Below are 24944 nucleotides of genomic sequence, written 5' to 3'. Positions count from 1 at the left end.
GGTTAGAGAAGACAAGAGAGAGAGAATGCATAGGCTGGGCCTCCAAGAGTAAATAGGCACTTGCCTAGGCAGCAATGAGGTACACATGCAATATATATAAGTGTATACATATATATATATACATATCTATATATATGTATATATATATACATTTGCAAATAAGTTGAACAGCATGATGCTTTGGGGGAACTTCTAAAAGTTTGACGGCTAGGGTCTAAGTTGGAGGGAGGAAAGGGAGAAGATTAGAGATGAAATATGGGGGCAAGGTGAAAAAGCCCCTTGCAGACTGTGCAAAGGGGTTTTTATTCTACCCTGTAAGCAATGGAAGCCACTGGCTAGACATTAAGTAATGTAGTGACTTAACAGACCTTCATTTTAGAATGGTCACTTGGGTAACCAAGAGGAGAATAGGTCTGAAAGACTCAGGAAAACCAGCTGAGAGGCTATCAAAATAATTCACAGAAGACATGAGAGATGAAGCTGAGGCAGTGACAGTGAAAGGGTTAGAGAAGGGGTAGAGAAGTTTTTGAAAGCTGGAATCCCCAAGACTTGATGGCCGTGTGGTAGAAGGAGCGGTTGGGAGGTGAAGGAAGATGAGAGAGCCGAGTCAACGCCCAGGGTTCTGGTTTGAGTGACCAGAAATGACATGGGGAGGAGAGAGTGTAAGAGAACTAGCTCAGTTTTGTGCCTCCTCAATTTGAGATGTTTGTGGGCTGCCCAAGTGGAGAGGCCCAGCATGCACTTGCTTAAGTGGGTTTGATGCTCAAGAAAATAGGTCAGAGGTGAGGAAGAAAACATGAAAGTTGTTTACATGTAGGTGGTTAAAACCATGGCTGAGAATGGCCATGTTCTATGAGAAGGACCAAAAGTCAGGGACAGATCTTTGGACTCATCAACTGGAAGAAGTGGGCAAAGAAAAAGGGGCCAGAAAGGGAAACTATGGAAGAGAAGGAAGGCGAGCTGGATACAAGAAGGCAGGGAAGAGCGTTTTGAAATGAAGACATGATCCACAATGTCAGACACTTGGGGGAGGCCAGTGAGGTGTGGACAGGGGAAGCCTGCTGGAGAAGGCCATCAGTGGTGTTGAGGTAGAGTGGCTACAGTGGGGCACCAGGCAAGGAGGACAAGATGTGGTGGAAGAGCAGGTGGGAGGTGAGTAAATGGAGACTGTGAGTGTTGACAATGCATGTGAAAGGCTTGCCTATGAAAAGGAGAGATCTTCGCCAAAATATTTGGAACTACTGATTTTTGTCTGCAAGTTATTTCACAAGCGAAAAGGCTAGGGCAGCTGGATGGGAGGAGAAAGACTTAAAGGTGAACATTTAAACCACTGAGCACTTTCCACTGTGTTCTTGGCCCTGGGCTGGCTCCTTTGCCATCATGATCCTGAGTATTTTTCTTTCATCTCGTCTTTCATTTTCTTCCATGTTTTCCGCTGCTGCTCCCCTCCCCATCTCTGCTGAAACTGGACTTGCTCCCTGAGGGCGTTCCAGATCCAGATGCAACCAGAGAAGTCCAAGACTTTTACAGGGGTAAAAATAATAATAAGTGTTGAACAGTAATAAGTCATGTAATTAAACCCTAATAAGCCATTAAAGAAGAACCTAGGCAAGAATTCTGTCAGAGTGGAAATGAGGGTATAGCCCCGACACGCCAGAGGGTCAGGGTGGTGAATGTGTGTCCCAGGAGGTGATGGTGCCCTGTACCCATCACACAGAGCTTGCCTGCCCTGTGTTGTTATTAACAGCATATCCTAAACCCGCCTCTTCTACTTGTATAATTGTGGAGTCGTAATCACCTATTTCAAAGAACTGGGAGCCTCAGACAACTGAAAAATCAAGACACAGATTGACAAGAACACAGAAGACACACCTTCCTGAGTGCAGAGGTGGTGAACTGAAAGAAGTAACGGGTGGAACAACCGTCAGGGTTTCCAACTTCTCTAACTTGGAAGGAGTCATTAGGTGAATAAATAGCACACTCCCACTCAACCCAGCAGAAGCCAGAATGACCCAGTGGGTAGATTGGGAGAAGTAATAGAAGTTGTTAAGTGTTCCCATGTCAAGTTTTTAATAGAGTTCAGGATCCAGCGGGGCCCTAGACAGTGTGTGAAGTAGGCCAAATTTAGTTCCTCCCATGGCTCCTTCCACCATTCTCTCTCCCTCCTACACAACGGTTTCTATATTATAAGCTCAGAGGAAGTACCAGGCACTGGACCAAGCATATTGAATATATTCACTCATTTGTATCTTACAGGCATCTACTTGGATAGCTACTATTACCACTCCCATTTTATAAATGAAGAAACTGAAGTTTGTGGGATTAAGTAACTTGATCAGGACACATTGTTAGGTGATCCAGATGTATCTACATTCTTTATGTCCATGCTTTTAGTCACTTAGCAATAAGACTATAGCCAAGATATCATCTTTGAGTTTTGTCCTCTGTTGGGTATTTCCTGTCAAAGTATTACTACTCCTCCCAAAGATTTCTGGTACTGGACATAGCTTCAGGAATCTCTAATCTGACATAAGTCACTTCCTGCTTTGATATATAATGCATTCATGAAAACATATGAAAATCAAAAGGATGGATATCAAATAATAGACTTAGATATTAGTTTAAGGGGTGGAAGGACTCCCAGAGATTTAAAAAATAATTATAAAAATGCAACTATGCCTTGCCTTCTAGATACTATATTTGACACCACACATCCATATTCACTGTGCTGTTTAATTTGTTCTTTTTCTTCATAACTGAACATATAATCAACCTATCTTTCATTGAACATCTAATTGAGACCAAAGACTGGCCACTTTTAGCATATCTAATCATTTCTATTTTTGTCCTAATTTTATTAAACTGATGAGACCTCTCTGCTTATTTTTACTAATATCAGCATTTTCTTTTTCTGTTTCCCACTCATTTTTATAAATGAATATTTGAATAATCAGACAATTGCATGAACCTTCCATTACTAAGATGGTACCACTGTAAAAACTGAAGAGTTACACAGCTCTGTGACAGGAAAATTCCCAGTGTTGTTTTGTCAGCTAATGAATGAGCATCTGAACGCAGCATGTGGAAAACAATTCAGGGGTAGGAGTGTCTAAGATATTGAAAGTGTGGGCAGTATGATCGTTAAACATATGACAGTCAAGGACTATAAATAGATCAGTTTAGTGAATGTTTAAGGAGGGTCTACTGTGTTCTTTGCCTTGTGCTAGGCCTGTGGACACTAAGAATGACCTGTAGCCCATGAGACTTTTGAATGGGCCCATTTATTGGAGTGATATTTGGGATTAAGAGGGATAGCATCAAGTTTTTTTGGCCAGACTTCACAGGTGGCCATTGCACAGGGGTTCAGCTCACATTTATTAAGATATATTAGGTTCTGGGAATTAGTCCAATGGCTAAGGACAGAGAGACATAGTGATGTGCCCTAAGGAGCTTCCAGACCAGTGTGGATACAAACAAACAGATAATTCCTTTATAATTCAGTTAATGTGTATAAACAGGATACTATGGGAATATAGGAAAGGACTCCCAGTCGATCCTGAAAATTTGGAGAATGCTTCTTGGAAGATTCCTAAAGAATAGGTAGGAATTAGCCAAGTATGGAGAAATAGAAAGGGTGATTTAGATAGAATGAACAACAAAAGCAAAAATGTAGACAAACGTTTGGGGCTGCAGTTCTGAATCTCTGTGAGACAGAGTGGGAGTCAAGGTTGAAGGGTTACAGAAGGACCAAGGCATGCTAAATACTACATGAAAAAAGTCTCAAATCATCATATCTGGAACTGGACTGTGTACAAATGGCTCCTCAGCCATTATTTATTGCTGAAATACTGGAGTAATTTTGATTTTCCCTCAAATGTAACTAAAACCACCTTCCTACTCTAATGATGGGCTAACTTGGGAACTCTTTGAGTTCTCTGATAAAATAAAAACAGAAAAATACCACCATCTGGAAGAACTATTAACCCCTTGAAAATAACGATGCACAAACTAGATTTCTAATTAGGCTCCAAAAAATGAAGTTAATTTATCCATAGGCATAATCCTATCACAGGAGTGAGATCCACCAAGCCGACCAGATATGATTTTTAAACAGATTTATTCCTCTAGGATTTGAGAAGTAGATTATAGTAACCCTGGTGTGATCTCCAGAGGCCTTTTATATGAGGGCAGTATCCACCTCAGTCCTTTTCAAAACACACGAGCTGTACTTGTAACTGCATAAACCCTCTGCCCAGAGTAACCTGACCTCCCTCCCAAGACCACCCAGCAGACCACCTCCTGTTAGCACTCTCCATCTCACTGCTCCTCATCCAACTTTTCTGGTTTTTCATAGCTCGGCTCCCCAAATGTATTACTTCTTACTTTTATTTTTAATAGCTTCATTAAGATATACTTCCCATACCACACAATTCACCCAATTAAAGCCACTTCAGTGGCATCTAGTGTATCCACAGAGTTGTATGTCCATCACCACTATCAATTTTAGGACATTTCACCACCCAAAAAGAAAAACCACACTCCTTAGCTGTCCGTTACGCTCCAACCTCCTGTGCCCCTCAGCTCCAGACAACCACTAATCGACTTTCTGTCTGTATAGATTTGCCTGTTCCAGACACTTCATACACATGGAATCACACAATATGTGGCCCTTTGTGACTGGCTCCTTTCACTGCTTACCTATCATTTAATGACCTGACCTCAGAACCTTGTCCTTGGATACTGTATGAGTATCTTCCTCTTGGCTTCATCTACCACCAGTTAGAACCATGTACCACTGGTTAGAATCAGATGTGCCTGACTATTCTGGTAGCCTCGTGGTTGGCTTGGGGAGCATCCTGGAGCTATGACCAACCCTTTCTCTTGGCACACCAGAGAACGAAGAGAATATCTGGAAAAGGTAACTTCCCCACTTCACTGGCTAAGAGGTTGCAAGTACCCTTGGAGTACCCAAAGAAATGATATTACAGATTATAACAATTTACTGGACATAAAGCACTATGATTCACTGAGTTCCCTTGCAGATCATCATTTCAGTTAGACCTGTGAATCCTCTTTACACATTTATCTGCATTTATCTGGAAAATGCTTTGTCAATCACAAAGGCGGAAATCTTGTTTATACTATCCGCAGTCAGGAGAAACAATTTTCTTTTGGTGTCACATTATTTCTTTTTAGGAAGGCATTGACTTCACAGGTTGTGATGCCCATGGTGTTGCGAATTATCTTGAAATATTTCAGCCTCTCTAGTTCCTTGAGTTGGCCAGGAAATAACAGCAGTGAGTAGACATGAGGGACCTTATGATGGGATTGTGAGTTCAGACACCCCCAGTGTTGGGCTTGTGCAAAAAGGAAACCAAGAGGAGGAACTATTCATCAGTACCCATCCTCACCCACGCGTCTATAATTACCAACAACAGTTGCAGTGCAACCCCAAAACATAAACATGGTGAGCTGGCTGAAGCCCAGGGCTCTATTTATAGCCTCCATGGACCTACTAATAGCCTTAACCCCCTCCTTGAAACAAACCCCCAAATTGGGAGCAAGGGGCAAAGGGGTAGTCTCTGTTGTGAGGTGAAGTGATGACTTATATTTCCAGTTCAACATGGTCCATGTATGAATGGCCATTGAAAATATCTAGCCGTTCTGAGAGAGGCATATCTCAAAAATAAACTTCTTTTTTTTTTTTCTGGGAAGGCCAGACAAGAACACAGAGCCAAAGGATTTCCAACTCAGACTTCAAAATTATAGGGTTTAATTGGGAGGTGTGACAGGGGCGCGTCATTGTTGCTTGGATGTTTGACCTGAACTGTGTTTGTTCAGGCAAGACAGGAAGTGGTCATGAAGGGTGACATAGTGGAAAGAGCAGGGGCTAGGGAGTCAGGCAGCTCCACATTTAGCTGGGTAACCTTGAACAAGTTTCCTGGTCTCTCTGAACTTTATTTTTCTCCTCTGTAAAATGGGAACACTAAAAATATCTACCTCATGGGGAGCTGCTAGAATCATATGAGACATATACAGATCCTCACATGGGATTTTTTATGAACAAATCATTAGGGATGCCTTATCATAAATCAGGATTTCTGAAAGATTTGGCTGATACAACTCACAGTGGGTAATTCTGTCATGTCTTTGGGATGGCCTATATTATATATTTTTTTAAGTTATAAAGAATTAAAAGATATTTTTAGAGATTCTTCTCCTAGATAGATCCTACAAACCTATTTTGGAAAGTTGAAAATGATTTAGCTTTCTGTACATTATGTATTTTCAATATTCAAAGATAATATCTATTTATATAGCATAGTTGCAAATTCCATTTCTTGCACATTTTAATAAGGAACAACCCATTTGATGGGATTGTTAAGTGACATCGTATCTATTTTAATATTCAGGAAAACAAAGCATAGAAATTCTATATTGAGGTAAAATTTTATTTAATCTTAAAGAGGATCAGAGAGGTTATTGCAACCATCCCCTCCTCCACTCATCTACAACATCCCTGAGACATGGGCACCCAACTTCTGCTTGAACCCTTAAAAAACCAGGGATCCCGGGGTGCCTGGGTGGCTCAGTTGGTTAAGCGGCCTACTTTGGCTCAGGTCATGATCTCGCAGTTTGTGAGTTCAAGCCCTGCATTGGCTTCTATGCTGACAGCTCAGAGCCTGGAGCCTGCTTCGGATTCTGTGTCTCCCTCTCTCTCTGCCCCTCCCCTCCTCATGCTCTGTATCTCTCAGTCTCTCACAAAATGAATAAACATTAGAAAAAACAAAACAAAACAAAACTTAAAACTAGAGGCCCAGAGGCAATTCAGTCCATTTTGAGGATCACTGATTACAGTTAAGAAGTTATTCCTTCTATTGAGCCCAGTTTGATCTCTCTTACTCTCATTCATTGGTCCTGTTTATCCAGTAAGGAAACATAACAAAACAAAACAAAACAAAACAAAACAAAACAAACGCCTTCCTCTACATGATGGGCATGATGGCCCTCAAACTTTGGAAGAAAGAGACCAGGGTTCTTCAAGTCTTCTCTCCAGGCAAACATTCTTAGCTCTCTCACAGAGCTGCAAGAAAAGTGCAGATGTCTTGCTCAGTTAAATTCCTTTTTTGGGGGTTGGTTTGTTCGTTTATCTATTTATTTATTTATGAGCATTATCAGCCATTCCTCTTCTTTCTCTCTGTTTCAAGCTGCCTTGACTCTCCATATATGGACTAAATCCAAGTGTGTAAACTAAATGCAATAACATTTTCTTCTCTGTCCCTCAGGTAGGCTGGACCACTCTCATCCCTAAGTTTGCTGATGAATGTTGGGGAACACAGATCTCATCTGCTTCTATGTTAAACCAAGCTAAAAGTGGTTTGGAGGTAAGCCTGGGTGTGCCCATGCTTGTCAGCGCATCCACACACACACACTTGTGTAGGGCATTCCAAAGTCAAAAAGAAATTGTTAGTTATCCTGCTTTGGGTTTCTATGTAAGTATAGATGATTATCCATTTGCCCTTGGGGACATCATGCACATTTGTATGTAAACTTATAAAATCTCTAGCCACAAAATCCTATATAATAGTCCTTGCACCAAGACCAAAATGATATTTACTTGATAATAGTTCTTGTAAGATGATCTTGACATGATGATAATAATAGTAATAATAACAATAGCAGCAATGATACTCATGGTTTACTTGCTAACTTACTTGCTTAGCTTGCTAACTCTTAGGCACCATGCTAAAAACACCTATCTTCATAATAGGAAAAATTATGTGATAGATGTTATTACCCTATTTACAGATGAGGAAAATCAAGTTCTCAAATGTTGAAGTAACCTTGCCCAGGGTCCCCAGATGAGTACTTGATGACTGTCACTGTCAGGATCACAGCCACGGTTGTTGAAGTCCAAAGTCCCAGCAGCTGGATTCCAAGTCGCTTGCTATTTAGTGACTTAAAGTCATGGTTCTCAGACAGGAAAAGCAGGAGGAACGCTACAAGGACTCTCTAAAGCATGGACTCAGGGTGTGTCAATACCACACGTAGCTGGAACCGAGACAAAGGCACCAGGGCAGAGGCTGGGCAGCCCTCCAGGACCACCAGAGGCTCCCTGACACAGGTGTGAGGGATGCAGCCCAGAGGATGAGCCCAGAAAGGGCTCAGGGAGGAAAGGATCAAGGGAAGGGATTTTTCTATTTGCCCAGAGCAAAGAGTTGCATACACCATGGCTGGGCTCCACAGCCAACATCAGCATACACACGATAGAGGTATACATTACAGACCACGGAGGGGGCAAATGCAATTCCTTTTCATCTGGCGTTTGAAGTCTCATTTACCCATGTCCATTGGAAAGATTAGCACGTACCTGGTCTGCTGCAATATTGTGGCTTTGCAAATTGGGCTCGAAACAACATTTAGGGAATTAAATCATACTTAAAATGAACTAGGATAGCTGGTTCCTTAAGGACATTAATTATAACAACATATAACAATACAAAATAATAATAATGACTGTTATTATAATATATATATTATATATATAATATATATATTATATTTACTTACTGGATAATTATATATATATAATATATAATAATAAGCCACTGTTAATTATTCGGTAAAGTGAAGAATTATTATGAAATCATTCCCAAATTCCTTTTTGAAACCCAAGTTATCAACTTGAGGTGTCAGATCACGTCTTGTTCACATCCCCTACTGTCTCAAATATGGTAGAAATAATATTCAAGCAATGAGGCACAGGGACTCCTATGATAATCATTTATATTTTGATGCCTTTTCTGTTTTCAACCTTTATCATGTACATTCCCATATCTGATGTGAATTGAGTTGTTCAATAGGTGGAGTGTTTTGCAGTGTATGAAACTGCTCCCTATCACCACCCCCTGTTAACAGAGAAGGAAAAATGAGACTTGGAGAGAAGTAGCTTAGCCAAGGTCACCAGCCAGAAAATGGTGAAGTCAAGATTTTAACCCATGTCACTTAAAATGTAGCATATCGTGCAACTTCTAAAGCCAAACAATAGATGATTTTTGAGCAATTTCGAGGGAAATGGTAACTGACACTTAAAGATACTATGTCTCTTAGCAACCACAGAAGTTTCATGAAGTTCATTTGATTTATAGCAAGATTCACACCCGGAACCAGGCCGCTAGCATTAGACTGTTGCCCTGCCCAAGTTCCCAGAGGCCGTTGTGCAACACAGCACATTCGCTGTTTCTGAGTACAGAGAAAAGAGATGACTAATGGGCATGTCATCAACCAGAAATGGATAGAAAAATTCTTGCCCTTTCCCTGATACTGAGTGAACCAGTGCAATCAACCACTAGAACCCTAGTTCACAACCCCAAAGGGAGGAGTGACATGAATTTCAGATGCTTTCTCTTAAAACCTCTTGCACCCAGGAACTGTCCTATTCTAAATAATCTGCCCTTTTCTGTGCAGCTAGAAAAAAAGCATTGCTTGCTAATCCAGGAAAAGAAGTTTGGACAGTGAAGCATGACCCTGGTCTTCCCCCCTCTGCCGATGTATCTGTTGTACACTTCTTTGTTTGCATATTTATTCATTTATCTTTGTACAAATACAGAAAACACCACAAAGACAATTTCTCCTAAAGAGAAAAACTACAAGTGTATATTCTCACCATCCTAATTCCTCAATCAGTTTCAATTTTGGAATCTTCAGCAGATGTGATCATGTACACGTGACCTTCTATAGACGCAAGATGGAGGTTGGCTTTTGTGTTTCACTTAGTGTTAGGATGAAAACAATCTTCAAGCTTTGAGCAAACTTTCTAATACCTTTCCACTGATCCTTAAAACGTAACAATGATGTGGGACAATTGTAGCTTGTATTAATATAGAAGTTAAAGTTACAAACATAAGAACTTGGGGAGAACAGAAGATCTAACTGGGTGAGACTACTCACTTCGCTATGGGGACCTAGCCCTATAGCTAAGGGACAGATGGCCCTGTCTGCTCTGCACTAGCAGATTACAGTACAGGCACGGGGTCATTCACAAACAGAGTCCTATATGCAACAAAAGCACACTGAGCGATCAACGTTTTAGCCCTTGTGTCAGGGGCAGCGATGCACACAGGTAATACCAACACGTGGAAGACATATTTTTCTATTCTCGGGAAGTTCAGATTCTAACTGTGAGGACACATGTTGAAAAAACCATTTCAATGCAGTAGAGAACAGAGTAGAGAGGGCTCTGGGCCTTTAGAGAAGGGAGTAGTGACCAGAGGCTCCAAGAAGTCTCCCCAGAGAGGGAGGCCTTGGAGGAATTGGTGTGAATACAGGCATGTTTGCTATTCTAGGAATATTTTCCCCAGACAACACACCTCCTCATCTTTTCCCTCTTTTATTATCTCCCCATTTGTATCTCCTCTCTGCCTCTCTCCCCAGGCTTCCCATTCTCTGTTGGGGAAAGATGGCTTCCTTTGCAGACTGGTGGAAATAGTAGTGTAAATGTTGCTATGGCCTGCCTAACATGGTGTTTTCTCTGGCATCTACTCTCTCTGGGGGCCAATTAAGTTGTCGTCGTCGTCGTTGTTGTTGTTTGTAAATCCTTCCCCCTCCAGTTCGTGTTTGCTTCGAGCTGTATGTAAAGCAAAGACACAGATTGTGTGGTTACAATGCTTAAGGAATCCAAGTGGTTGGTGCTGTCCACTGTAAGATGTATGTAAAATTGCCACTATATATATATATATATATATATATATATATATATATATCCAAAGCTGCAAATTGATTGCTCTTTGCCTAAAAGGCATTCTACCTCCAGAGGTCAGAGAAGGGGAACTTAAAAAAAATTTTTTTAATGTTTATTTATTTTTGAGAGAGAGAGAGAGAGAGAAAGAGCACAGTGCGGGAGGGGCAGAGAGAGAGGGAGACACAGAATCCGAAGCAGGCTCCAGGCTCTGAGCTGTCAGCACAGAGCCCAATGCAGGGCTCGAACTCAAAAACTGTGAGAACATGACCTGAGCTGAAGTTGGATGCTCAACCAACTGAGCCACCCAGGTGCCCCAAGAAGCGGAACTTTTAATATCTGACATGGCTCAGGAAGGATGTACAATCCATGGTCCAGATCTATGACCTCCAGCTAGGACACAACTCTCCTGAAGGCACCCAGGCAACACCTCATTCTCCTGTAAAGCAGTGCACAGATCACCCAGTTGTCTAGTAAGTCAGCAAAGCCTAGAGAGTCGACTACAGAAATGTTCTGCTAATGCCTCTGTAGTCATCTCTCAGGGCCTATGGATCCATTAACACCTCACATGAACTGATGCTTGAAGGTCCTTCATTCCATTATCTCTTTCTTTGATGGCTCCTCCCTGCCAACCCAAGAATAAGTTTGGTTTTACATATCTAAAGGGTTCCTTCCACTAGCAACCAGGAGTGCAGGATAGCTCATTACTGCTAAGATGCAACTATCTTCTAGAGAGAGTGAGTCAGGTGGTGGCCCTGCAAATATTGCTATCTGCGCTCCACCCATCCTCCTACCCACTCTTCCTCAGAGACCCCTTTTCTTCTTTCTCAGAGACCCCTCACTATGCTGCTGAACTATAGAGACCTTGAATGTTAAATTCCCAAATGGAAAGGGGCTGCTGTCTTGCCACGCCTGGTTCCAGCTACCTCCAGATAGCTTCTCAGTTCCAGCCCGCTGCCTCAGACTCTGATCTCAGCTAGTTCTCCATCAGAGCTTTGGACAGAAAAAGACACAGACAAGATCTGATGGCTCCACGTGCCCTGCAAGTTGCTCTCTGCTTATGCTGGACCATGCTCCACATGTGCAAATGGGATGTGGGCCTCCATTGTTTCACAGTGTCATGAATTCTTTTTCTCCCTTTTTTATTGAAGTATATATAACATACAGTGTTTTGTTAGTTTTAGGTGTACAACATAGTGACTCAACAATTTTGTACATCACTCAGTGCTCTCCATAAGTGTAGTCACCATATTTTACCACACAATGTTATTACAATATGATCGACTATATTCCTTATGCTGTACTTTTTATCTCCATGACTTATTTATCTTATAACCGGAAGTTTGTATCTCTTAATCCCCTTTATTTTTGTGCATTCCACCCCCAAAAACTCCCCTCTGGCAACCACCAGTTTGTTCTCTATACTTAAGAGCATGGCTTTTGTTTGTTATTCTTTTAGATTGTACATATAAATGAAATCATATGGTATTTGTCTTTTGTTGTCTGACTGATTTCACTTAGCATACATCGCCTAGGTCCATGCATGTTTTTGCAAGTGGCAAGATCTCATTATTTTTTATGGCTGAGTAATATTCCTGTGTCTGTGTGTGTGTGTGTGTGTGTGTGTGTGTGTATCACATCTTATTTATCCATTTATCTATTGATGGACACTTGGTCTGCTTCCATATCTTGGCTACTGTAAATAAAGCTGCAATAAACATAGGGGTACATAGATCTTTTCAAATTTGTGTTTTTGTTTTCTTTGGGTAAATAATAGTGGGATTGTTAGATCATTTGGCATTTCTATTTTTAATTTTTTAAGTAACCTCCATACTGTTTTTCACAGTGGCTGTACCAGCTTGCATTCCCACCAACAGTGCATGAGGGTTCCTTTTTCTCCACATCCTTGCCAACACTTGTTTCTTGTGTTTTTGAGTCTAGCCATTCTGACATTCGTGAGGCGATATCTCACTGTGATTTTGATTTGTATTTCCCTGATGAGTGATGTTGAGCATTTTTTCACGTGTCTATTGGCCATCTGTATGTCTTCTTTGGAAAAATGTTTATTCAGATCCTCTGCCCATTTTTAACCGTTTTTTTTTCTTTCTTTTTTTTTTTAGCATTGAGTTGTATAAAGTCTTTATATATTTTGGATATTAACCCCTTATCAGATATATCATTTGCAAATATCTTCCTCCATTCAGTAGGTTACCTTTTTTGTTTTGTTGATGGTTTCCTTCACTGTGCAAAAGCTTTTTATTTTGGTATAGTCCCAATGGTTTATTTTTGTTTTTGTTTCCCTTGCCTGAGGAAACATATCTAGAAAAATGTTGCTAAGGCTAATGTCAAAGCGATTATTGCCTATGTTTTCGTCTAGGAGTTTTATGGTTTCAGGTCTTACATTTAGATCTTTAATCCATTTCATGTTTATTGTTGTGTATGGTATAAGAAAGGGGTCTAGTTTTATTCTTTTGCATGTTGCTGTCCAGTTTTCCCAGAACCACTTATTGACAAGACTATTTTCCTCATTGTATATTCTTGCCTCCTTTATTATAGATTAATTGACCATATAAAGTGTGGATTTATTTCTGGGGTCTCTGTTCTGTCCCACTGTTCTATGTGTCTGTTTCTGTTGCAGTGCCATATTGTTTTGATTACTGTAGTTTTGTAATATATTTTCAAATCTGGGACTGTGATAACTCCAGTTTTGAAGATTGCTTTGATGCAATGTTATGAATTCTTTATGTGCATTCTGAGGGCCCACTTGAGTCCAGGCCTGTGTTAACACCTAAGAGAGACTCCCCAAATACCTCCCATTCAACAGGTAAATTTTGCATACTTTATTGAATTATTGAAATTACATTGTTTGTTGTTGTTGTTGTTGTTGTTGTGTGTGTGTGTGTTTTGGCTAGTGAGTCTTACTGTTATCCAGATGTAAGTCAGGGCATAAATAAAATAGCAGCTCAATAAATGCTAAGTGAGAGAGAAAGACAGAGAGAGAATGAAATAATGCTGCAAGACAGGCACTAATATCCTGATGTGAAAGACAAGGTAACAAGATACCGGACACTTAGAAAATGTAATTCATTTGCAGTATGGCAAAGGGACTAGGAAAGTAGACCAGGCCCCAGATATTTCCTGGCTTCATCACTTTCTAGTTATATGGTATTGGACAAGTTGCTTAATTGCTCTCAGCCTGCTTCCTCACCTGTAAAATCTATCCCATATGACTATGGATCAAACAAGATAATGCAAGCAGAAAAACTTTACTCGGTACATGTCACATTGTTAGAGATTAACAAACACTGCTGACCATTATTATTACAGAAGTTTGCAAAGTGAGTACGTGACGGAATGTTGACTGATTCCAAAACCTTTGGGCTGCATCTGTGAGGCCACGTGTGTGGCCATCCCTGTCCTTCCTCTCAGAGCAGAGTTCTAGGAAGTGGATGTGTCACTGCCTGCTGAATCACTCCTGAGACGGATCTGGCTACGAACAACATGTGCTTCCAGCTCTCCAGTTGCCTAGGTCTTGCCTCCTCCCAAGCTCAGGGGGCAGCTGAGGAAGTTCATGGGCCTTGCCACCAGGATGGCACAAGAGGGCTCCACAAGACCTGCAGGGGGCTGCTCCCTGCCATTGCAGCAGAATTTCTGCCCCCAGGGGAGTATGTGGGGCAGGGAGGTGAGGGGCTGCATACAACCTAGTCCTTGGAGGGGGGAAATGGGAAGCCAACAGAACCACTTTGTAGCCAAACCACAATCCATGCAGAACTTCTATGGAAAAACTCAATGATGAGAATCTCTCAACCTGGAAAGATGGTGATTTAGATGGCCAAAAAATGTCAAACCTAAAAAAAACAAAAGCAAAAGGAATTGAGAAAAGAGTCGCAAACACAAGCCATACCACCAAATGGCACAGTATTGAGACTAGAGGGAAACCATTTCAACCTCCAGCACTTAAAGGCAAGATAAGGAAATGTCAAATTATGAAATGGGTAAGAAAGAAACAGTGAATCTATTGCTTATTAAAGGGCATAATTAAAATATATTCCTTGTTATTTACACCCTGCCTGTTTCCAAAGAAAGGATTTGAAGCTGCAGCTCAAAATGAAAACTGCTTTGGAAAAAACAAAATAAAGTTCTTGTTCCCAGACCACTCTGAAGTGTGAAGGATATTTCAATTGTTGTAGGTCTCCAGTATTCAGGGTCCCACACCCATAGATGCCAAGAAGCTAACTAAAGCTTGGTGAATACTTCCTCCAGTTTCATTTACAAACAAGGAAACTGAAGCCCAGGGAGGGGAAGGAATGTTCTAAGGAGGACAGTTAGTCAGTGGATCAATAACAGTCCAACTGGGCAAAGAGACACCACACAGAATTTCCACCACCAACAGAGGGAATTTCATGCAAGGAATTGGTTACACAGGTGATGGGGATGCGGAAAAGCCAAGAGGGGCTAGTGAGCAACCCAATACCAACAGCAGAAAGCCAATGACCCCAGCTGGAAGGAAAGGAAGGAGGAGGTGGAATTGTGAGAGCCTAGAGTCATTGTCCTGGCAGATGCTGGGAGACTTGTCCTGTGGGAACTGGTACCACCAACATTAGAGACGGCAGCCTGGGATGCTGCCTGAGGCAGAGAGGAAGGTGGGGAAATACCCTGGCTTGCCCTCACTCCCACTGTCCAATCACCTTTCAATCCCTCCCATTGGTCAAACCCAGCAAGAAGCCAGGAGACATTGGGGATGACAGATGCCAAGACAGGGGAAGAACAAGGCTCAGTGACCATGCTGTCCACCATGAAATACTCATTTCTTTGGTGTCCCTGTAGGCAGTGCTGCTGTCCTGGCAGAACACATTAATCTCTTGCTAGCAAGCACGAGAGCTGCCTGTCATGTATAAACTATGGGGACTGTGCCACAGTTTGCCAGTGGGTGCACTCCTGATAAGTTTCCCAGTCGGAGCAAGGCTCACACACAAAGGAACGCCACTATCAATCCTTCTGAATAGTAATTAAAAAAAAATGTATTTGTTTGGATTTCCGTATTTTGAGTTGGTCTTCTTTTTCTTTATGATGGGGGACTTCCTGGAAATATAGGCATCCTAACATTTTTTTAAATATGAAATTTATTGTCAAATTGGTTTCCATACAACAGCCAGTGCTCAACAGGTGCTCTCAATGCCCATCACCCACCCTTCCCTCCCTCCCACCCCACCCCCCCATCAACCCTCACTTTATTCTCAGTTTTTAAGAGTCTGTTATGTTTTGGCTCCCTCCCTCTCTAACCTTTTTTTTTTTCCCTTCCCCTCTCCCATGGTCTTCTGTTAAGTTTCTCAGGATCCACATAGAAGTGAAAACATATGGTATCTGTCTTTCTCTGTATGACTTATTTCACTTAGCATAACACTCTCCAATTCCATCCACGTTGCTACAAAAGGCCATATTTCATTCTTTCCCATTGCCACGTAGTACTCCATTGTGTATATAAACACAAGTCTCCCAGCATCTGCCAGGACAATGACTCTAGGCTCTCACAATTCCACCTCCTCCTTCCTTTCCTTCCAGCTGGGGTCATTGGCTTTCTGCTGTTGGTATTGTTGGGTTGCTCACTAGCCCCTCTTGGCTTTTCCGCATCCCCATCACCTGTGTGTATATATAAATTTCTTTATCCATTCATCAGTTGATGGACATTTAGGCTCTTTCCACAATTTGGCTATTGTTGAAAGTGCTGCTATAAATGTTGGGGTACAAGTGCCCCTATGCATCAGCACTCCTGTATCCCTTGGGTAGATTCCTAGCAGTGCTACTACTGGGTCATAGGGTAGGCCTATTTTTAATTTTTTGAGAAACCTCCACACTGTTTTCCAGAGTGGCTGCACCAGTTTGCATTCCCACCAACAGTGCAAGAGGGTTCCCATTTCTCCACATCCTCTCCAGCATCTATAGTCTCCTGATTTCTTCATTTTAGCCACTCTGACTGGCATGAGGTGGTATCTGAGTGTGGTTTTGATCTGTATTTCCCTGATGAGGAGTGATGTTGAGCATCTTCTCATGTGCCTGTTGACCATCAGGATGTCTTCTTTAGAGAAGTGTCTATTCATGTTTTCTTCCCATTTCTTCACTGGATTATTTGTTTTTCAGGTGTGGAGTTTGGTGAGTTCTTTATAGATTTTGGATACTAGCCCTTTGTCTGATATGTCATTTGCAAATATCTTTTCCCATTCCGTTGGTTGCCTTTTAGTTTTGTTGATTGTTTCCTTTGCAGTGCAGAAGCTTTTTATCTTCATGAGGTCCCAATAGTTCACTTTTGCTTTTAATTCCCTTGCCTTTGGGGATGTGTTAGGCATGCTAACATTTTAAGCTGAGAATGGAAGAATTGCCAGGAAGTGGTTTGTGGAGGTAAGGATGTTAGCCCCTTAAAATAGCCATCAGCTCCCCTAAGCTATCCCAAATAGACATACAGTTGCAGTAAAACCCTTGAACCATATGCAGCTTCAAGACAGGTTTCTAATCTCTACCTTGCAAGCTGATTATGGACCCTAAGATCTCTCTATACGGAAACCCCACAGCTGTGCTTATCAAGAGGTAGGGGCACATTTTGGAGTGTTGGACAACTTGCTCATCATGGGCACTGTCCAATCAGAAGGCTGGGATGATGCCAGAACATTGTCCCAAGACCTCTTGTGTGTCAGGAGTTAACCCTTTCAGTGCGGCATTTTCAAGGGAGCAGTGGAGGGTAGCAGGGGAGGAGGGAGGGCAGCAGCAATTTGCCCACTGATTCAGAAGCATCTCAGTAGTTTGGTAACCATACAGCTGTTCTGGTGCATACTGCAAAATATCAGCATTGCCGGGAGGTTCCCTGACAGGATGGAAAGCCCTCTCAGGTAGCCAAGCAAAGGAGTCCTAGCAGCTCAAACTGGGGGTTGCCTGTATGCCTCCATCTTCTCTCCAGGACCACTGCTGACTCCAGGGCAGTGACATCTCTAACCTGTGCTCAGGTCTTTGTCCCCCACCACAGCGCTGTGCACACAAGGGCACCCACGTGAGGAAACGGCCCATGGATGCTAGTGGAATGGATGAAAGGCTGAGATACTCTCCCTCCCTCATGGACAAGGTTTTTGTTTTTTGGTCTTTTTTTTTCTTTTTCCAGATCTCCCAGAAAAAGCAGAACCTTTGCCCAGACAGGGCAAGTGTGTCACAAAGTTCTGCTTTCACTGTGTGTTAAATGGAAATGATTAAGCAAGCGAGTAGTAAGAGATTCCTCTCTGCATTTCCTCTGTATTGGGACGTCCTGCCTGCGCCTCACCACACTCAGACCAACAGTAAAAACAGCCATGATTTGCACTGATAACCCCAGGATGCCTCACTTATCTGTCATCAGGGATCATCCACAGAGAATGTGGCTAAAGGGGCCACTTCCTGGGCATATATGCTGGTGTGAAGACTGGTATGTGGTGCGTGTGTGTGTGTTCAGGACTGACTCGAAGAACTTAATGTTCACAAAAGCGGTAGCAATTGTTTCGAGTGCCTGTGGCTAACCAAGTGCTGGCCTTGGGCTGTGGAATCTGGATGAGGTTCACAAAACTACTGCCCCTAAGGCTGTGGCATCTGTCTTCACCACCACGCGCATTCACTAAGTGCTGACTCTGTGCCAGGAAGGGCACGTTACAGCCTCAGACGGAATCAGTAGTTCAGCACCACCTCTTTGTCCCCATTTTACAGATCGGCAAACTGGGCAAATGTTCTCAGCTCCCACGGGAGTAGGTGGGCAACCCGGATGCCCACCTCCAGGCACTTCCTAGCTGGACTGGCTGGGCTGGTGTGTGAGATAAGGTGAAGCATTTTGGTTGGCTGAGATTTAGGCTGAGAGTTGATAGATCTGTCAGAGATTCTCAAACCTGGCTGCATTTTTTTAGAATTCCCTGGGAAGCCTTCTAAAAATACCAATGGTGAGGCCTCTCCACAGAACAATTAAATTAGATTGTTAAGGATGCAGCTTGGGCGTTGTTTTTGGTTGTGTTTTTAACTCTCCAGGTGATTCTAACAAGCAGCCAGGGTTAGTAACCACTGCCTGGGACTCTAGTTTTGACCTGATCTTTTGGGCAGGTCATTTAATTCGAGTTTCCTCTGAGTAAAAGAGGCTCCATGGTGGCAGCAGCTCACCTCCCAGAAACAGGCGCAGGAGTGCAGGGGCTAGAATACGAGAAGTCAGGTGTTGGAGTCCCAGGTAATAGCTATGCGACTACTGTGTGCAAGCTACTTAACCTTTCTTAGGCTCAGGCAAAAACTGAACTAATGTGGTTTGTGTGAGTTAAATTGTGGCAATTAAATTAGATGGCTCAGGGGCACCTGTGTGGGTGAATCAGTTAAGCATCTGACTCTTGATTTCAGCTCAGGTCATGATCTCATGGTTTGAGGGATCGAGCCCCATATCCGGCTCTGCACTGACAGCGTGAAGTCTGCTTGGGATTCTCTCTCTCCCTTTCTCCTGCCCCTTCCCTGCCTCTCTCTCTCTCTCTCTCTCAATATAAATAAACTTTTTTTTTAAAAAAAAGGAAAATTAGATGGCTCAAATAGAGCATTTATACCTGGCATAGAGGAAGCGGGCCCAATGCATGTTCGTTATTCGTGTTGTCAAACTTCCCTGAGTTCTTTGGAAGTGCTGTCTACCCAAGATAGTGGTTTTCTAGTAATGATTCAGTATCATTACAGTGAACTGTGGTTCTCAAGTCCTTAGGAATGGAAAATGTTGCCTAAACTAAGGGGAAGGAGGAAAAAGAATGGACTAGGAGACCCAGAACCAAGAGATGTTTCCCAATAGCAGAGAAGAGTTGGTCTGGTTGATTTCTTCACGTAGAATTGGCATAAAATGGTTTACTGAATGGCACGTTTCCCTAGTCACTAAGATAACTTAGGTGGAGTTTCACAGATGCACACAGACTTCCTGGGGTTTAGATGAACTTCAGCTGAAGGCCGCTAGCTGGAATGGACAATGCACCTGAGGCTCTGTGTCAGTTGCAAGGCAGGGAAGCACCAGCAGCTCAGGAATGAAGATTAACCCACTCTCTGAGTTCCTCATGAGCTGATGCTCTGGGCTCCCCATGCATACATCTCCACTCACTGCCAGTATATTACTAACACTGCAAAGTGACCTTGCTGTTCAGGGTCCTGGCAATGCAATAATCTAGCCCAATAAAAGAGGAGGCCAGACTCTGCCTAGTTGGAAAATAAAAATCCATTTAAGTAACTTTAAGATGGATAAAAAAAGAATTTCACAGCTTTGAACACAAGAAGGATAAATTCAGATACCTCATTTGTTGTCTCTCTGTGGAAGACACTCCATTTTTTCCAACACAGAATGGTACTTAGCCACACTTGGAAAGCCAAGTGGCTCCCTCTGGGTTTCCTTCTCCTTCATGCAGGATTATATCATGTCCAAGAGTCTGGAACATGGGTTCTGAGAATGCCTCCTAGAGCAGCGAAGCAAGGTTGGCTTGGGGTCTAGATTCAGAAAGTTGCAGTCTGGGACCCCTATTCAACAGTCTCTCAGACCATGACTCCCCATGCTCACTGGAAAAATAAAAGCCAACATTTAAAATTTAAAAGCCAAGAATAACAGAACTTGTAGTCCAAGTTACCTATTAATTCAACATTTGCTCCTCTGTTCATCAAACTTAAGTTTATAACTACAGCCATTCTATTCAGCAACTGCTTGGCATCCTGTTCCAGGGTTCACAGAATTGCTCAGGGGGGACACTGGTGGATCTTCAGGTATTCTTTGAAGCAGGTTCTGAAGGCCCTATTCCTTCCCTGGCCTGGAATGGCTTGGATAAGTCCCTGGGCTTCTGCTGCAGGAACTTCTATTTCAGGGCGTTAAGCAGGAAGAGCTATGGTGTTATATGTTGGGGATGTAGGTTCCCACCGGAGTCCAATCAGGAATGACTCTCTGGTCATTGTAGGGAGGCAGGCAATGGGGCAGAAGCCGGCCAAAATGACAGCGGGCATTCATCTTAGAACAGCCATTTCTAGGTTATGTACTAGACCAGCAGCCTGTGTCCTTCAGAATTCATTTGGAGAACCAACTAAACTACAAACCCAACTGATAAACGCTTGGTACCTGACAGCAACCACATTAGCAGAGACTGAACATAATGAATTCAAAGAGTCATAAGGGCCCCCAAACAAGGACGATACCCACTTCAGTCCAACAGCACTGGACAAGAACGATGTGGAACATAGGAGAGTCTGGAAGAAGAGGGCCAGCTGGGGCCATGGAGGAGTGTGTTCTGGAAGGGTTGGGTTCTGCCGGGCCCTGCAGGGGGCGTCTGTGAGTCTGTATGCGGGCCCACAGCTGGCTGCAGTCCCTGCTTTCCTCTCTGAGCTCTCCCTGCTCACCGCGGGTTACCCCCACCTGTTCCAGAGTGGAGCGAAGCAGCGAGAGGTGCGCCTGGTGGTTCCGAAGGCAGGTGGATGGGGTCAGTTACGTCACACAGTACCAGGCATCTGGTTCATGAGATCTCTTAGACGAATTTCTTCTCCTCCCAACGGCTTTACCACAGGGCCTTCAATGGGGCCTTCGTTTCCCGTTATTCTTCCCCAAAGCAGTTCTCAGCCCAGCTCCCACTTCCTCCCGCCTTCTCTTCTGGATGTTTTCCTGTAACGTCCAAGCCCTGCCCCTTTACTCTGAAGAGGTTTCCCACTGCTTCATGGAACAGGGGCGTCAGGCTGGCACTCAGCCCGCGAGGCTCCTTCTGCCCCAGGCAGACCCCGTATCTCAGCCGCGGCAGGGCTGACTGCGAAGGGCGTCCGCATAGACGGCACAGATCCACTCGCTCACCGGGGCTTGTCGGAGGCCTAGCTTGTGCTGGGCTACTCTTCTGGAAAACAACACAGAGACAAATCTCTGCTTTGGAGCTTCCTTCCTAACGGGGGGAAACGACGTTTTATCTAACCCGTACACACAGGCAAACACAAATTTGGTGATTGATTTCCGTGTGCGCGCAGGCGCGCCCGTGTACATCTGTAAGCCTGTGGGTTCTGTCATCCTCAACAAATACTTCTGGCATTTTCTTTGTCTACTTGCTCCTCCCCTGTGATATGGTGGGTGAACGCAGCGACCCCCACAGGGGTGGAAGGGAGCACACTGTCTGAGGGTCTGTTCCTTCAGGTGTAGTACTTCAGAGCCTGCAGGGACAGAGCCAGGATGAGAATGCCATGCGGGCAAGGTGCAAAATGCGAGTCAGGAAACCAGGACAAGCAAAGTAAGGAGTGGTGGAATAGCAACTGGGAAGTAGCCCCGACAACACTGGAGGCAGAGAGGCGGGTGTGTGAGGTGGACAGGTTCACTGAAGAGTCTGGGTACTCACTCTACACCTGCGGTGTCCTTTCTCTTCTTCCTCCCCCCTGATCTCTTCGAATCCTCCCCGGCAAGCCCCATGGAGGCAGGAATCTTGTCTGTCTTGCTGAGAATAGTGCTTTGCCAATAGTAGGTAGGTGCCAGGCAGTGACTGGTGGACTGAATGATGGGCTTACCCCTCTGAAGCCTTCCCAGTCCGCCTCTGGATTTCTCCATCTTCTGAACTGAAGCCCTCACTCACCTGGCAGGAAGCTCTCACAGCATGAAAAGCACACAGAATCAAATCCTAGCTCTGCCTCTTACCAGATGTTTTCAAGCTACTTCAATTCTCTCCACCCTGTTTCCTCATCTGGAAAGGGAGACACTTGTCACAGAGTGGTAGTGAGACCTACGGGAATAATGTATAGGCACAAAAGCTTCTGACACTTTAAGCCATGAATTCAGCAGTTCTCTTGCACTGTCACATTTGATGCCTCTTTTTTGCACTTGCTTTGAAATCTTTAACTTTTCCACTTAACAGGAATAGGAATGGCTCTCATTTATGAGCAACTACCCTCCACCCCTCCACCCTGCAGTTGTTGGGTACGTATATTATGTCTAATTATCACACCCTCCATGGAGCCAGGTCCTCTTATCCTCTTTATGGGATGAGGTAGCAGAAGCTGGGACAGGTTAAGGGGATCAGTCAAGCTAGCACCTGTTGTCAGTGCTAGAGCTGGAATTTTAATCCTGATTCACCTGCTGTGTGGCTTTGCTGGCCTCCTAGCCTGGAGCATACACTTAGGCTGTATGGCTATGCTAAGTTCAAGGTCGGCAATCACATCTTTTTTTCAGGTTTTGCTATATATCATAATTTTAAAATTTTATTTTAGCTCTATTGGGGTATAACTGACAATTAGAAACGTATGTGGTTAAGGTGTGCAACTTGATGTTTGAATGTATGCATACATTGGTATATGATTGCCACGATCAAGCTAGTTAACATAGCCATCACCTTACAGAGTTACCTTTTTTTTTCTGTCATGAGAACACTAAAGATATACCTCTTAACAAATTTTGAGCATGCAATACAGTGTGGTTACCTATAGTCACCATGACGTACATTAGATCTCCAGGATTTATTCATCTTGTATAACCGAAACTTTCTACTCTTTGACCAACATCTGCCCAATTCCCCCTCCCCCAGTCCCTGGCAACTACCATTCTACTCTTGTGTTTTCATGAGTTTGACTATTTTATTTTATTTTTTAAATGTTTATTTTTGAGACAGAGAGAGCATGCATGCACATGCTCATGGGGGAGGGTCAAAGAGAGGGAGACAGCGGATCCAAAGCAGGCTTCACGCTGACAGCGGAGAGCCCCATGTGGGCTCATTCAGGGCTCATGTGAGGCTTGAAGTCACGAATTGCAAGGTCATGACCTGAGCCGAAGTCGGGTGCTTATCGGACTGAGCCACCAAGGAGCCCTGAGTTTGACTATTTTGAACAGGAGTGATATCTTCATTATCTGTGTCTCCAGTGGTATCTAACCCCTTGCTTCCTTGTAACTAACAGATACCAAAATATTTGTTGGTTTTAATCATTCTAGTAGGAACAGTATTGAGATTGTCTGAAGATGTAGAAGCTCATTTGCTGACTCTAAAACAATGATGCTCTCTACAGGCTGCAGTCTCTTGGCTCTGAGAGGTTAAGTAAATGGAAAGTATGAATAGTCTCAAGAAAGTGGTGTATTCCTGCATGATAGAATTGTAAGATACAAAGGATGCTGGGGGTACATCCCAGGGTATCTGGGGCACTGTTCAGAAGAACAGACGCTTTCTCTGGCCTGTTTGGACTGTGGGTCTGACTGGCTTGGCATGTGATACCCTGCTTGGCAAGACAGGACAAGAAATGAATCAATTGCCCAGTGCAATGGTATGTGCTATTTCCAAGCTGCCTAGCTCATGAGTACTGCACAATCCAGCAGCCCACTCTAATTTGTCACACCAAAGGCTGCCTTCTTAGTAAACAGTTGTCCACACTTCTGTTCATTCTGAGTCACCACTTAGTGTTCAAACTGAAATGCCAGCGCAGTCCTTGGAATACGCCATGCAGTGTGAAACTGAGGGAGGTGGGGTTGGGCAGGGTGGTACTTCCCGTGGAAACTTCCGTGTCCTGCAAAGGAGCCAGAACCTCCAGCTGGAGCTCTGCAAGGGATGGCTGCAGGGTAGCCCCTGTTGGTAGTCATCTCCTCGTCTAGGTGAACACCCTCCCTTTATGCCTAAGAAACGGGATGAAATAGTTCAGTGACTTGCCTGAGGTCTCAAAGTCTTTTCATGACCTGGCTCCTACGTCTCCTACTTTATTCCCCATCGCATCCCACATGTGTTTTCCTCCCTAGTCAAACAAAGTCATTTTAGCTGCTCGAGTGTGCTGCATTATCTCATTTCTCATGTCTTTGCTGCTGTGTCCCGTTGCCCTGGAATGCTATTTCTGTTCCTCCATGGCTGGTGAATTACTCATTCACCAAGACCCAACTCAAGCATTCTGTCCTTTTGGGAAAACTCCCTGACTAGCTGTGACTCCTCAGCAGCCCTCCTCCCTCATCAAAACAGAGCTGTTCACTCTGTTCTCTGTGTTACCTGAGCTATGTTCAGATAACTGCGAGCATCACATGTGATTACATCACTTGTTAGATGTAATCTAACAAGATTGCTTTCCCAAGCCATGCCATGGAGTCAAGTATCACTTAGGATTGTGTTCAGTTGCAAGTAACAAAAAGTCCAGCTAATCCATAGCTTAGACAAACTAATTTTTTTTTTCTTGGTAGCCAAGGTTGCTATGATAACTCCATGATAATTTTAGAAATCTAGGT

General features: G+C 43.4%; 1 pseudogene; it reads right to left on the bottom strand.

Moving 5' to 3' along the window:
* LOC125933112 (40S ribosomal protein SA-like) overlaps positions 1-18577 on the bottom strand; it is a 41107-nt pseudogene extending 22530 nt beyond the window's left edge.
* Between the last annotated feature and the right edge of the window lie 6367 nt (positions 18578-24944).

This window comes from Panthera uncia, chromosome D2 (genome assembly GCF_023721935.1).
Source record: "Panthera uncia isolate 11264 chromosome D2, Puncia_PCG_1.0, whole genome shotgun sequence".
Lineage (NCBI taxonomy): Eukaryota > Metazoa > Chordata > Mammalia > Carnivora > Felidae > Panthera > Panthera uncia.
Note: the sequence above shows the minus strand (reverse complement) of the source record. Positions and strands in the feature narration are given on the sequence as shown.